The 13,362-nt window shown below is 39.6% G+C and overlaps 1 protein-coding gene and 2 pseudogenes across 3 annotated transcripts in view; 2 read left to right on the top strand and 1 right to left on the bottom strand.

The window, feature by feature from the left end:
* Positions 1–13,362, top strand: part of TTBK2 (tau tubulin kinase 2) — a 177,258-nt gene that overhangs the window by 49,290 nt on the left and 114,606 nt on the right. Inside the window, exons 2-3 of one of the 3 annotated variants that reach the window (XM_004751214.2) lie at positions 12,033–12,115; positions 12,659–12,770. The exons of 1 other annotated variant lie outside the window; for it this stretch is intronic. The gene's annotated coding sequence lies outside the window, so the exon portion shown is untranslated. The remainder of the gene's footprint in view (positions 1–12,032; positions 12,116–12,658; positions 12,771–13,362) is intronic. One more of the 3 variants, XM_004751213.2, reaches the window with a different exon arrangement.
* On the bottom strand, positions 2,570–4,112 carry LOC101680760 (annotated as a pseudogene).
* LOC106005635 lies at positions 4,158–8,548 on the top strand (annotated as a pseudogene).

Here is a 13,362-nt window from a genome sequence, read left to right as displayed (position 1 = left end):
AAACATGGGAAATTAGGAAGGCAGTGGATAGATCAAAACCTATTGTCACTACTAGAAAAAATGTAACTGGAAAAGGAAGAATGGGGAAAAGATGACGCTGTCTTATTTTTTTTTAGCCTTTCTCCTTACTCCCTATTTCTTTGGAGCTGTTTCCAGCTCAGTGACACAGAGGCCACAAATAGGTGCAGCTGTAGCTACCTGTTCCTGGTTTGCACAGATCCTAGGGGATCTGTTTGACTCTCAGACGATGATCCTGTAAAGGATGTGTCAGCATCAGTGGCCTGGAGCAAGCCACTTCACTTCTCTTACTTGGCTCTGAGGAGGTATTCCAGGTGAGGCAGAATACAGCTCCACAGCCCTTTCCATAGGTTCTCTTGCCTATTTTGGCCACGATTTATCCAGGATTCTATGGGATAAAGGTTGAAGATAACTTTAGTACCTTTTAATGAATGAATTGGAAACCTTAGGATGCTAAGTCTTTCCTTCTATCTTCCGTACCATTAACTAAAATGTTTCTCCTACCTGCTTATAACTACATCCTGGTCCTCACACTCTTCATGTTCCAAAAACAAACAAATTTTTATCTTCTGGTCTGTATTTCTTCTTCTTTCCTTTTTTTTTTTTGAAGTTTTAATTTTAATTCTAATCTCTGTATTTCAGTGAGGCAGCCCTTGACTCTTTTGTTGGCTTCCTAACTTATACCTTCTGTATATTTAATGCCTTACAACTTATTTTGATTAAGGGTGCTTTAGAATCTAGGCCTTTTTGAGAACATTTTATGAGGCTGACTTAGGTTTGCCTCCTTTTGTATAATGACTTCTTACTCACTGGCCCCAATAAAAAGGCTAAGTGTGTAAGGAGAAGATATATAACCAGAGGTTAACCCTTTAAAAGATTGGTTGGTTTTGAAATGATATTCAGGGATGCCTGGGTGGTGCCATTGGTTAAGTATCACATTCTTGGTTTCCACTCAGGTTGTGACCTAAGGGTCATCTCTCTCCCTCTTTCTCTGCCCCTCCCCCTGTGCATGCAAGCTTGCTCTCTCTCTCTCTCAAATAAATCTTTAAATTGATGTTTTTGATAGGTGATAACAGGATTTGTTTCTTGACAAGATAAAAAAATTTCTATGGTGAATTTAGCCAGACCCTAAGTTTTGTTCTTTGTAATAAATCAGTTCCCCTTTTCAAAACTCTCACAGTGTTTTATCCTGATTACCCTGAGTTCTTAGTTTTCTCTGTCTTTCCTGTGCTTGCTAAACTTAGATTTCCTCAGCTCATGTATAACTCTGATTACTAGGATGATCCTTTCTCATCGGCTCTGAAAAGTGTGAGGGCTTTAGCATTTTACCTCATCTTTTCTTCTAAATGACCTCCTCTATGGTGCTACCCAGATTACTCTCTCTTCACAACTCTTAGAACCACTCTGGATGTATCTTTCTATTTTCTATTTAATCAAGTTTGACTCCTGAATCATACTTGGTTTTTACAAATGTGTTTGAATGTGTTAGTCACTGCTGAAGGAAGCAAACCATAAGAGACTTAAATACAGGGAACAAACTGAGGGTCGTTGGAGGGGAGCTGGGGGGGTTGGAGTAACTGGGTGATGGGCATTAAGGAGGACACATGATGGAATGAGCACTGGGTGTTACATGCAACTGATGAATCACTAAATTCTACCCTGAAACTAACACTGCACTATATGTTAACTGACTTGAATTTATATAAAATTTAAAAGAAAAAAAATGAACGAAATCATCTGTCTGTCGGCCTGTTAGGTAGTACTTCTACACTATTATTCTCTAGAGTATCCCTAGTACATAGAAACACAAAACTTAATAAGCTTTTCTTTTTATTAACATACATCTCCATATAACCATTTTTTTTGTGTTTCCTCCTTGTCTCCATTTGGACTGTACTGTCTTTTTTTTTTTTTTTAAGATTTTATTTATTTATTTGACAGACAGAGGACACAAGCAGGCAGAGAGGCAGGCAGAGAGAGAGAGAGGAGGAAGCAGGCTCCCCGCGGAGCAGAGAGCCTGCCGTGGGCTCGATCCCAGGACCCTGGGATCATGACCTGAGCCGAAGGCAGAGGCTTTAACCCACTGAGCCACCCAGGCGCCCCTGGACTATACTGTCTTCAGACCTTTGTCTTTCAGTTCATTTGCTTTGAAACTTGGAGCAAAGGGGATAATTGCCTCCCTAGGCTGTTAGATTCTTTTTTATCTTTCTTCTCCCCCATCTTCAGTAAATGTTTTAGGGTGATATCCTGGCTATCTTCACTTCTCCATTTTAATGAACTCTTGAGCTGTATCTCAACACACCTCTTTTTTTTGTCTTTTTAATAATTACAGTTTTATTTGCAGTGCTGGTGTAAGAGGAAAAAAAAAACTTCTGTCTAATGATTTCAAACTGATCACTAGTAATTCTGCAGTATTGAGGAACCTACCATCAATGCTTTTCAAAAGGATTCTTTTTTTTTTTTTTCCAACAAACAACAAGTATTTATTGAGCGCCTGTTATGTGTCAGGCACTGTGTTCTAGGACCACCCTCCAAAAAAGGAAAAAAGAGACAGAGGCAGAAAATGTAATTCTGAGGGAGAGGACAGGGGCAGCTGAGGAAGAAGGCTGAGGGAATGGAGAATCCTGAGGTGATGGTGCTCTGCCTTAGGCCTCCTCTTCAGCCTCCTCACCGAAATCCTCCTCCTCTTCTGTGGTGGCATCCTGGTACTGCTGGTACTCGGAGACATGGTCATTCATGTTGCTCTCAGCTTCAGTGAATTCCATCTTGTCCATGCCCTCACCTGTGTACCAGTGGAGGAAAGCCTTGCGCCGGAACATGGCCGTGAACTGCTCTGAGATGTGCTTGAAGAGCTCCTGGATGGCTGTGCTATTTCCAATGAAGGTGACTGCCATCTTGAGGCCACGAGGTGGGATATCTCAGACTGCTGTCTTGACGTTGTTGGGGATCCACTCCACAAAGTAGCTGCTATTCTTATTCTGCACATTGAGCATCTGCTCATCTACCTCCTTCATGGACATCCACCCATGGAAGACAGTAGCCACAGTGAGGTAACGGCCATGGCGGGGGTCACAGGCAGCCATCATGTTCTTGGCATCAAAGACCTGCTGGGTGAGTTCAGGCACAGTGAGGGCCCGATACTGCTGGCTTCCATGGCTGGTCAGAGGTGCAAAGCCAGGCATGAAGAAGTGGAGCCGTGGGAAGGGCACCATGTTGACGGCTAGCTTCCGGAGGTCAGCATTGAGTTGACCAGGGAAGCGGAGGCAGGTGGTGACACCACTCATGGTGGCTGAGACGAGGTGGTTCAGGTCTCTGTAGGTTGGCGTGGTCAGCTTGAGAGTGCGGAAGCAGATGTCATAAAGGGCTTCGTTGTCAATGCAGTAGGTCTCATCTGTGTTTTCTACCAACTGATGGATGGAGAGGGTGGCATTGTAGGGCTCGACCACAGTGTCAGACACTTTGGGTGAGGGTACCACATTGAAGGTGTTCATGATGCGGTCAGGATACTCTTCTCGGATCTTGCTGATGAGCAAGGTGCCCATTCCAGAGCCAGTGCCCCCACCTAGTGAGTGGGTCAGCTGGAAGCCCTGTAGGCAGTCACAGCTCTCCGCCTCCTTCCTCACCACATCCAGGACTGAGTCAACCAGCTCAGCACCCTCTGTGTAGTGGCCTTTGGCCCAGTTGTTGCCTGCCCCAGACTGACTAAAAACAAAGTTGTCTGGTCTGAATATCTGCCCAAAAGGACCTGAGCGAACAGAGTACATGGTCCCGGGTTCTAGATCAACCAAGATAGCACGAGGAACATATTTGCCACCTGTAGCTTCATTGTAGTACACAGAGATGCGATCCAGCTGCAGGTCGCTGTCACCGTGGTAGGTTCCAGTGGGGTCGATGCCGTGTTCATCACTGATTACCTCCCAGAACTTGGCACCGATCTGGTTGCCACACTGACCGGCCTGGATGTGCACGATTTCCCTCATTGTTAAAATTTATTTTAATTTTTTTTGCTCGCCTCAAGGTGTGTACGGGGCAAGAAATTATATGGTATTTTTTTTTTCTATACTGCTAGTCTCAGGCTGGAAGGATGGGACGTGTCCTGGAGGCTGGAGCAGCAAGGTCCGAACGCAGCCGCAGGAAGGTTCTGAGAGAAAGCTTCAAAAGGATTCTTAACAAAAATTTGATACATAGCTAGAATCCTGCAGCAAGACAGAAAAATCTTAAATTTGCCATTTTCCCTAATTTTTATTATGAAGAACTTTAAATATACACAAAAATAGAAATAATGATATAGAGAACATTCTTTGTACCCAGTACTCAACTTCAGTAAGTTATCAGCACTTGGCCAGTCTTATTGCAGCTATGTGCTACTCCTTCAACACTTTTTCCCACCTTGCTGGAGTAAACGCTAAGTGGCTTCTGTGTCCCGGTGCTGTGTCATCACGAAGCCTATGTGGTCCCTTAGCTGAGATACCTGAGGAAACCCAGACCCAAAACCAGCTGATGAAGGAGAAGGCTTTGAGACATTCACCTTTCAGGTGGGAATCACTCAGTTGATGTCCCTGATCATCAGCTCTTTCTACTCGAATAAAGAGATCTTTCTGAGGAAGCTTATTTCAGATTCATCAGATGTTTTGAACAAAATCTGGTATGAAAGCTTGACAGATCCCAGTAAGTTAGATTCTGGGTAAGAGCTGCACATTAACAATGTTCCTAACAGCCAAGATCTAACCCTCGCTATGGTGGATACCGGGATTGGCATGACCAAGGCCAATTTGATCAGTAACCTTGGTACTATTGCCAGGTCTGGAACCAAAATGTTCTTGGAAACTTTGCAGCTGGTGCATATTTCTGTAATTGGCCAGTTTGGTGCCTGTTTGATTGCTGAGAAAGTGACCATGATCACCAAACGTAATAATGATGAACAGTATGCCTGGGAGTCTCTGCAGGAGGATCGTTCACAGTTAGGACTGATACAGGTCAACCCGTGGGTCCTGGAACAGAGGTTATCCTGCATCTGAAGGAAGACCAAACTGAGTTCTTGGAAGAAAGAAGAGTAAAGATGATTGTGAAGAAACACTCCCAGTTTATTGGCTATATATTACTCTTTTTGTGGAGAAGGAATGTGATAAAGAAGTCAACGATGATGAAGCTGAAGAAAAGGAAGAAGGGGCGCCTGGGTGGCTCAATTGTTTAAGTGTCTGCTTTCGGCTCAGGTCATGATCCCAGGGTCCTGGGATGGAGTCCCGTGTCAGGCTCTCTGCTCAGTGGGGTGTCTGCTTCTTTCTCTGCCTCTGTCATTCCCCTTGCTCATTCTCTCTCTCTCTCTTAAATAAATGAATAAAATCTTAAAAAAAAAAAGGAAAGAGGAAAAAAGAAAAGGAGTCTAATGACAGAACTGAAATAGATGTTGGTTCTGTTGAGGTGGAGAAAGAAAGGAAGGTTGATGATAAGAAAAGAAAAAGATCAAGGAGAAATACAGTGGTCAATGGATTTGGACCAGAAATCCTGATGATATTATTAATGGAGAATATGGATAATTTTATAAGAGCTTGACTGATGAGTGGCAGGATCACTTAGAAGTGAAGCATTTTTTAATTGAAGGGCAGTTGGAATTCAGATCCCTTCTTTTTGTCCCAAGAGATACTTCCTTTGTTTTGTTTGAAAACAAAGATAAAGAACAACATCAAGTTGTATGTTCTCAGAGTTTTTATCATGGATAACTGCAAGGAGCTGATCCCTGAATATCTGAATTTCATTAGAGGTGTCGTGTACTCTGAGGATCTTCTTTTAAATATTTCCCATGAGATGTTACAGCAAAGCAAAATTTTATAAAAGTTATAGAATTTGGTCAAAAGATTCTTAGAACTAACTCTTCACTGAACTGACAGAAGACAGAACTGCAAAAATTTTATGAGCATTTATTTTCCTTCCCTCCTTCTATCCCTTGCTTCCTTCCCTCCTTCCCTTCCCTTCTCTATTTTCTTCTCTTTTTTCTTTTCTTTTCTTTCCTTTCTTTTTCTTTTCTTTTCCTTCTTAGTAGGTTCTACACCCAGCATGGAGCCCAGTGTGGGGCTTGAACTCATGACCCTGAGATCAAGACCTGAGCTGAGATCAAGCGTCAAATGTTTAATTGGCTGAACCACTCAGGTACCTCTATGAGCATTTCTCTAAAATATTAAGCTTGGGGACGCCTGGGTAGCTCAGTCAGTTGAGCCTCTGATTCTTAATTTCAGCTTGGGTCATGATCTCAAGATCGTGGGATCAAAACTCATATCAGACTCTGTGCTCAGTGGAGTCTGCTTGGGATTCTCTCTCACTCTGTTCCTCCTCCATCTCCCCCCACCAAATAAATAAATAAAATTTAAAAAACCTATTAAGCTTGGAATTACATGAGGACTTTCAAAATCAGAAGAAGCTTTCAGAGCTGTTAAGATACTACATATCTGTTTCTGGTCATTAGATAGTTTCTCTCAAGAACTATTGTACCAGAGTGAAGGAATACCAGAAGCATATCTTTTACATCACAGGTAAGACCCAGGACCAGGTAGCAAATTTGGCTTTGTGGAATGTCTTTGGAAGCATGGCCTAGAAGTATATACTATCAAGTTTCTTGATAAGTACAGTGTTCAACAGCAGAAGGACTTTGAGGGGAAGACTGTAGTGTCTGTTATCAAATAGGGCTTAGAACTTGCAGAAAATGAAGAAGAGAAAAATAACAGGAAGAGAAAAAAAACAAAGTTTGAAAACCTGTGCAAAATCATGAAGGATATTTTGAAGAAACAAATAAAAAAGGTGCTCATGTCTAACTGATTGGTGACATCCTCATACTGTACTGTCACAAGCACATGTGGCTGGATGGCAAATAAGGAAAGAATCATGAAGGCTCAAGCCATAGAGGCAACTCAGCCATGGCTACATGGCACCAAAGAAGCACTTGAAGATAAAACGCTGACCACTCTATGATCGAGACCTCATGGTAGAAGGCAAAATGACAAGAATGACCAGTGGTCATCCTGCTCTATGAAGCTGCAGTTCTGTCCTCCAACTTCATTCTGGAAGATCCCCAGACATATGCTAACAGGATCTATGGGATGATCAAATTTTGTTATCAATGAAGATGACCCCACTGCTGATGATAGTAATACTGTTGTGACCAGAAGAGATGTCACCCCTCAAGGGAGAGGATGACATGTCATGTGTAGAAGAAGTAGGCTAAGCTCTAAGCTCCATCCCAAGAATTACTTGTATCTATATTCAATACTTTGTCTTCATTCCCTCTGATGATATATTTTTCTTTATTTTTGTTAACATTTTAAAAATCTGCATGACATAACAGTAATTGCTTAAGGGGAAGATAAGGTTTCTTTCTCTTATGATATGCTGATACTTAGGAAATAAAGCCCAGCCAGTTTTTCCTTTCTGGTTTCATGTGAGCTTATTTAACAGGACAAGGTAACATTTGTTGTAAGGTGTACATAACCTAATATTAACCTAATATTAACTGTGTGGGCTAAAGTGTTTAGCTATTAAGTGGATTCCCTAGTGAGACCAAATTTTTTTGTCACTAAAGTGACTGAGCTACACTTTGATGTTTAAAAGAAAAATATTGGTTAAAACAACTTCACCTTCTAGGATCTACTTTTAAAATCTTATATCCCCTGTAGTTACCAACTGTGTGCACCAGGCCTCTAGAAACTAGTATGTTAAAGCGAACCAACTTGATGGGAGTTTAATATAATAGGGTTTGTTTTCTGAAGAGCATTGTTTAGAGTAGCAATTAAAAGCCCACTTAGCTGTGTTGTGAAGCTGTTCAGAACAGCAGGTTTTATGAGTGGAAATGTAGTGCTCAAGTCATATTCTGCTTTAAAAGGTTGTAACAGATACGAATGAATTTACAAAAGAAATGGTAGACATTGTATCATGTACAAATACTTCAGTATGTATCTCTACTTAATAGATAAGGGCTCCTTTATTTTAGTGAAAATATTATTTAGTTCATAGAGTTATGAATTACCAGCCAGTTAGGGAGTCTATAGGGTTGGAGTGAGGGGTATTTGGAGATACATCAAAATTTGACAGATATTACTTTGCGTGTGAATGAGTGCTTTATTGATGATCAGTGATTTTGTAAAAACCATTTAATTTCATCTGTGGGAGCCTAGAAAGGCTTAGCCACTTATCCTTCAAAAAAGAAAAAAAAAAGGGATGCTGTGAGGATATATTAGAAGTAGTTTATTTTAAACATTAGGAACATTTGGGATATCTATATAACTGGAAAAGTGAAATAATAAGCCTGTGGAAACCCCTCAGGTGGCCAGTTTTAATAACGGGTTAGAGAATTCATTGGAGAGGAAGCCCATGTTCACAGTTTTGCTTTTTTTAAACTAATACACTTTACTTTTGTAGAACTGTTTTAGGTTTACAGAAAAATTGAACAGAAAATAGAGTTCCCATAGTACCCCTCCGCACCTATAGTTTCCCCTGTTACTAAATACTGTGTTAGTGGGATATGTTTGTTATAATTGGTGAAGCCAATATTGATACATTATTATTAACTAAAGTCTATAATTTATAGTAAGTTTTTTAAAGTTTAAACAACTTTAAAGTAAAGTTGTTTAAACTTTTTTAAAGTTTAGTCCTATAAACTATAACTTTATAGTATAGTTTTTTTTTAAATAACATAAGCACAGTAGTTTTAAACACCTAACAAAATTATTTCTCAGTATTATCTAAAATCTAGCCAGTGTTTAATTTCTCCCATTGTCTTAAAAATATCCTATTGTTCTGTCTTTGAGGCATGTTGAGACCTTGTCAGCGTAGATGGTAGGGGAGGGAAGTAACTGTTGAGTGAGGAGGACTTGTGGGGGCCATGCTTTGGCTATTGACTGTAGCATTGTCCAGTGGGAAGTAGCAGAAATACAATATATAGAGAAACATAAATTGTGGTTGATAAAAAAAAGTGACAACTGAGGACCATCTCCACCACCTTCTGCCCATGTGAACCTACTTAGCTCAAATTCCCAAGGGTAATATGGGAACATTAACAACACACAAATTATAGGTTGGTTATGAGAATGAAGTGGTAAAAGTCAGCTGTTTAGCACAATGCCCTCAATATATATTAGATTGATTGAAAGCAGTATCCTGTTGTTGACTTGTTCAAATCAAGATTCACATACACTGCATTTGGTTGACATATCTCTTAAGTCTCTTAGTCTTTGAGAGTTCCACGGTTCCTCTGTCATCCTCCCACATCCTCCCAGTCCCCCTCCCCCCAACCTTTTTTTTTTTTTTTTTTGGAGTTGCCGTTTATTTGTTGAAGAAATGAAGTTCTTAGTTTGATAGAAAGAGTCCAAATTCTGGATTTGTCTAATTGCACACTTGGGGTATCTTTTAACATGTTTCTCGAGCCTCTGTTTTTCCTGTGAACTGGTAGTAGATGCAGAGCCTTGGTTGTTGTTACTGCTCTTATTTTTGGCAAGAGTACATGGTCTAGATCTATTGTTTCCATATGGTTGGCAAAATTGTGATTTTTATGATTCTTTTTCTGAATCAAATTTCTGAACTGGAATTATTCTACCAAGTAGAACTTTATTTCATCAGCTGTTTGTTTCCCCTGAAGTATAGTCACTACAAGAAAGGCAGGATAAAGGCTTGATTTTTCTTCCCTCTTATTTACCAATTCTCAGAAAAATGAGTTTTGTGCCATATGACCAATGAATTTGTTTTTGTTTTTGTTTTCAACATTTTATGTATTTTATTTCAACTCATTATGGTGATTGTTATTTTGATGCTCAAATTTTCATGTCTTTGGCTAGTGGAAGCCCTTTCAAATGGACTGCTGTGTCCTAACTCCAGAGTTCTTTGATACCATCTTTCTTTTCTGGCACAGTCCATATTTCAGACTTTCCTTGAATTTTTCCTGTGCTGTTGTTGGAATCAGGAACTCTCTTTCTCCAAGAAGCCCTGTTTCCTTTCATTGAGAAATAATTGAAACCACAGTGTGGGCACGAGGGTATTAATTGCTATTGGGCGAACACATTTCTCTAAATAGGTTTTAATTACTAGATTTTGTCTGTTTTATCCTTATGTGCCCTTTTCAATGTGTTTGAATTGTTTATTTTTTAAAATAGACTTGTGTTCTCTTTTAAACTGCAAGCCACTTAAAGAATTACATACACTTAAACTTGATATTTGTATCAAGCTCAGTGGCAAAACGATAGCACAAAGTAGTAAAGAATATAATAAGGGGTAAAGGTCTATTCCTAACCTTTTAGTCCCAGAGTTCAACTGCTATGCTCTCCCACGAAAGGAATTATCAGAGATCTTCTACACCCTTTGATGGGACAGATGAACCTTGATGAGGGCAAGCATTTTGGAGGAACTTTCATAGACAGTAGTCTGTGGATAGACCAGTAGTCTAATCCAAAATGACATATGTCTCTCATTCTTATGACTGGGGAGAGGGAGTAGTTGTACTTTGCAGCAGTAGCTAGAGCTTCAAGCAGAAAGGCAGAAGAGTTGTAGTCTTTTTTTTTTTTTAGTAAGATTTTATTTCTTTGACAGAGAGAGCATAAACAGGGCGAGGGGGAGAGGGAGAAGCAGGCTCTGCATTGAGCAGGGAGCTCAATCCCACTGGGATCATGACCTGAACTGAAGGTAGACAGTTAACTGACTGAGCCACCTAGGAGTCCATGCAGTTGTTCTTCTGTACTAATGACACTTTCTGCCCCAGTCCTCCACTTGTGCTCTGTAGTCTTTCTTTAGCCTTTTATATACCTATCATCTGTCCTTTTGTTTATTTCAACTTGTACACTTTTTTTTCCCTAAAGTAATTTTTTGCTTGCTCTGGTTAAAGTTCATCTGTTTTATCAAAGATGTGTTAGGAGATCTCTGAGAACTTCATCTGTTCAGTGTGTTTATTTTAACATTCTCTCCTTGGAAGATTTCACATTATCTGCCAGCTTGGGGATTTGTCAATTGATTACTCTGGATTTAGGAAAATGACGTTTAGGAAATTGAATATGTCTAGGTTATCTTAAGGAGCAGAGATCCATTTCCTTCAAAGAGAGTATAATATATATGTGTGTGACTTTATATACACATATACACATATATTTATATGTGCTTTATAAGCACAGCAAAAGTCTGGAATCATACAGAGCTTAAGAAGCCAGTAAGGATAGTTATGTTTAGGAATTGGCATTAGGGAGACTAGGAAAGAAGAAAAAAATCTTTTAATGTTTCCCTTTATGTCCTTCAGTGCTTAAGAAATTGAAAAGAGTAACACAAACATTTCTTTTATAGTAAAAATGTAATATAATTTCATAGTGAAAAAACATAGTATAATGATATCTTCAAAATCACTTCTTACTCTTCTATCTTCTATTTAAATTTCTCGGTGCCTGAAAATACATAGTAAATTAGTGAAATGCAGTATAATGTAATGTAATAAAAAAGCTGTTCTGTGTTGTGAACTTTATAAATGGTGAGTAATATTTGTAGGGAAATCTGTAGTAGTGTTTGAGTGCTAACTCTACGCTGGAAGATGGATTACTGAATGCTAGGCTTATTCATACTTGTTCTAGTGTATCTAGTTTATGTGTAAGTATTCACAGTAAAAGGTTTAAAAATGAGAAGAATAAAGTGAAAAGTAAGTTTGCTTTCTCTTAGCCCCCAACTTCCTCCTAAACTAACCACTGTTACTGGTTTCTTGTGTTTTTTCCAGAAACATTCAATACATATTTTGTCATCTATTTTTACACACACATAAATAATCATGTGATATATATCCTATATATATAAATCATATGGAATCAGAATCATGTATAAAATCATATGATTACATATGATATATAATGACTGTGTACATGCATGTCTATGTGAAACAACCGTCTCACCCATATCCAACAATATGTGCAACCATAATATATATGTATTTTTCTGCAACTTGATGTGACCCCCTAACATTCAGACAGTAAGACTCATATTTTACATATCTTTATGTTCTATAGCAGGAGCGATTGTTCAAACATACTGATTGGATCATGTCACTCCCAACATTTGCTAAAACACTTAAAGGCCTTCGTTTTCTCAGGTAAAGTCCAGCCACCTTAACCTGGCATGCAAGATCTTGAACTGATTCCTGCCTGCTTCTCTAGCCTCTTTACCAGAAACTGTTGGCTTACACTTGGGTTGTTGGTCATCCTGAACTTTTTTCGGTTTCTTAAACAGTTTATGGCCTCTCATCTGAATTTTGCTTCCTCTGTCTCATACTACTTTTTCTTCTTCTTTTAAAAAATTTGTAACAGTGCTAGTATTTATAAAAGTCCACAGATAAAATAGGATTTAAAGAAATAAAACAAATACAGTTAAAAACTTCCTTTTCCTAAGCATATAATACCCAAAAGAATACCTGCTTAAAAAAATGTGATCCTACTGGCTTCCTTGTTCCCTTTTCCACAGTAAGGTTAATACAGGATTTGCTTATCTTTACTTTTTAACTTCTTGCAATCAAAGTTCTATAAATAGTTTCAATAATCAGTTGGACAAAGTGTGTTATGAAAAACAGTAGTCCAGGTTCTGGTTCCAGATAAGATGGAGTAAGCACACTTCACCCTGTCTCTCCCACTGAATGCAGCTATAAAACCTGGACAGAATGCTTGGAGTGGCTATTTGAGGACTCTGAAAAATAAATAGTAGGAGGCAGATTGGGGAAGAAGACCAGAATTCAAAGTACCACTGAACCGGCGGTGAGTTTACCATTTTTTTTCTTCCGGTATGCCCCAGCCTGAACTTAATGTATCCTGAAACTTGGAAGTGAGCATTATTAATACGGACAGAAAAAGCACCAGGAGAAGCCCTCTGGTTCTGACTCAAGGAGCGGAAGGGATCTCTTTCCCACATCCTTCTCTTTCTTCTTCTTCTTCTTTTTTTCCTTTTCTTCATTTTCTTGCACCCCAGGCCTCAAGCAGTCCTTGGCAGAAGCTGCAGTGGCCTCAATGGGGGCAGGCAGGAGCCTAAATCTCAGAGGGAGGGGAGACTTCCTCCCAGATTGGAGGAGCTTTGGTATCAAGAGAGTGCAGCAAATCCCGTTGTTTTCTTCTCCCTCTGCTCTTCTTTTGCTTAGCCCTGATGTGGGCACAGTAATGGGAAGTACATGGCAGAGTGGGGTTAATGAAGTCCCAGCTTTCTGCTGGAAAGGTGGAAAAGGAGAGCTCCAGGGAGCTAAAAGATCGCAAGAGAATGAGGAGCTTAGAAAACTGACTACTTAAAGTTTGTGATAAACTCATGAGCTGACTCCCAAGCTGACATGTATGAGTCTGATTGATTCCTAATCAGCAT

Source organism: Mustela putorius, unplaced genomic scaffold (assembly GCF_011764305.1).
Source record: "Mustela putorius furo isolate JIRA1106 unplaced genomic scaffold, ASM1176430v1.1 tig00003898_pilon_pilon_pilon, whole genome shotgun sequence".
Classification (NCBI taxonomy): Eukaryota; Metazoa; Chordata; class Mammalia; order Carnivora; family Mustelidae; genus Mustela; species Mustela putorius.
The sequence above is the reverse complement of the archived record's forward strand: the minus strand, read 5'-3'. Positions and strand labels throughout refer to the sequence as shown.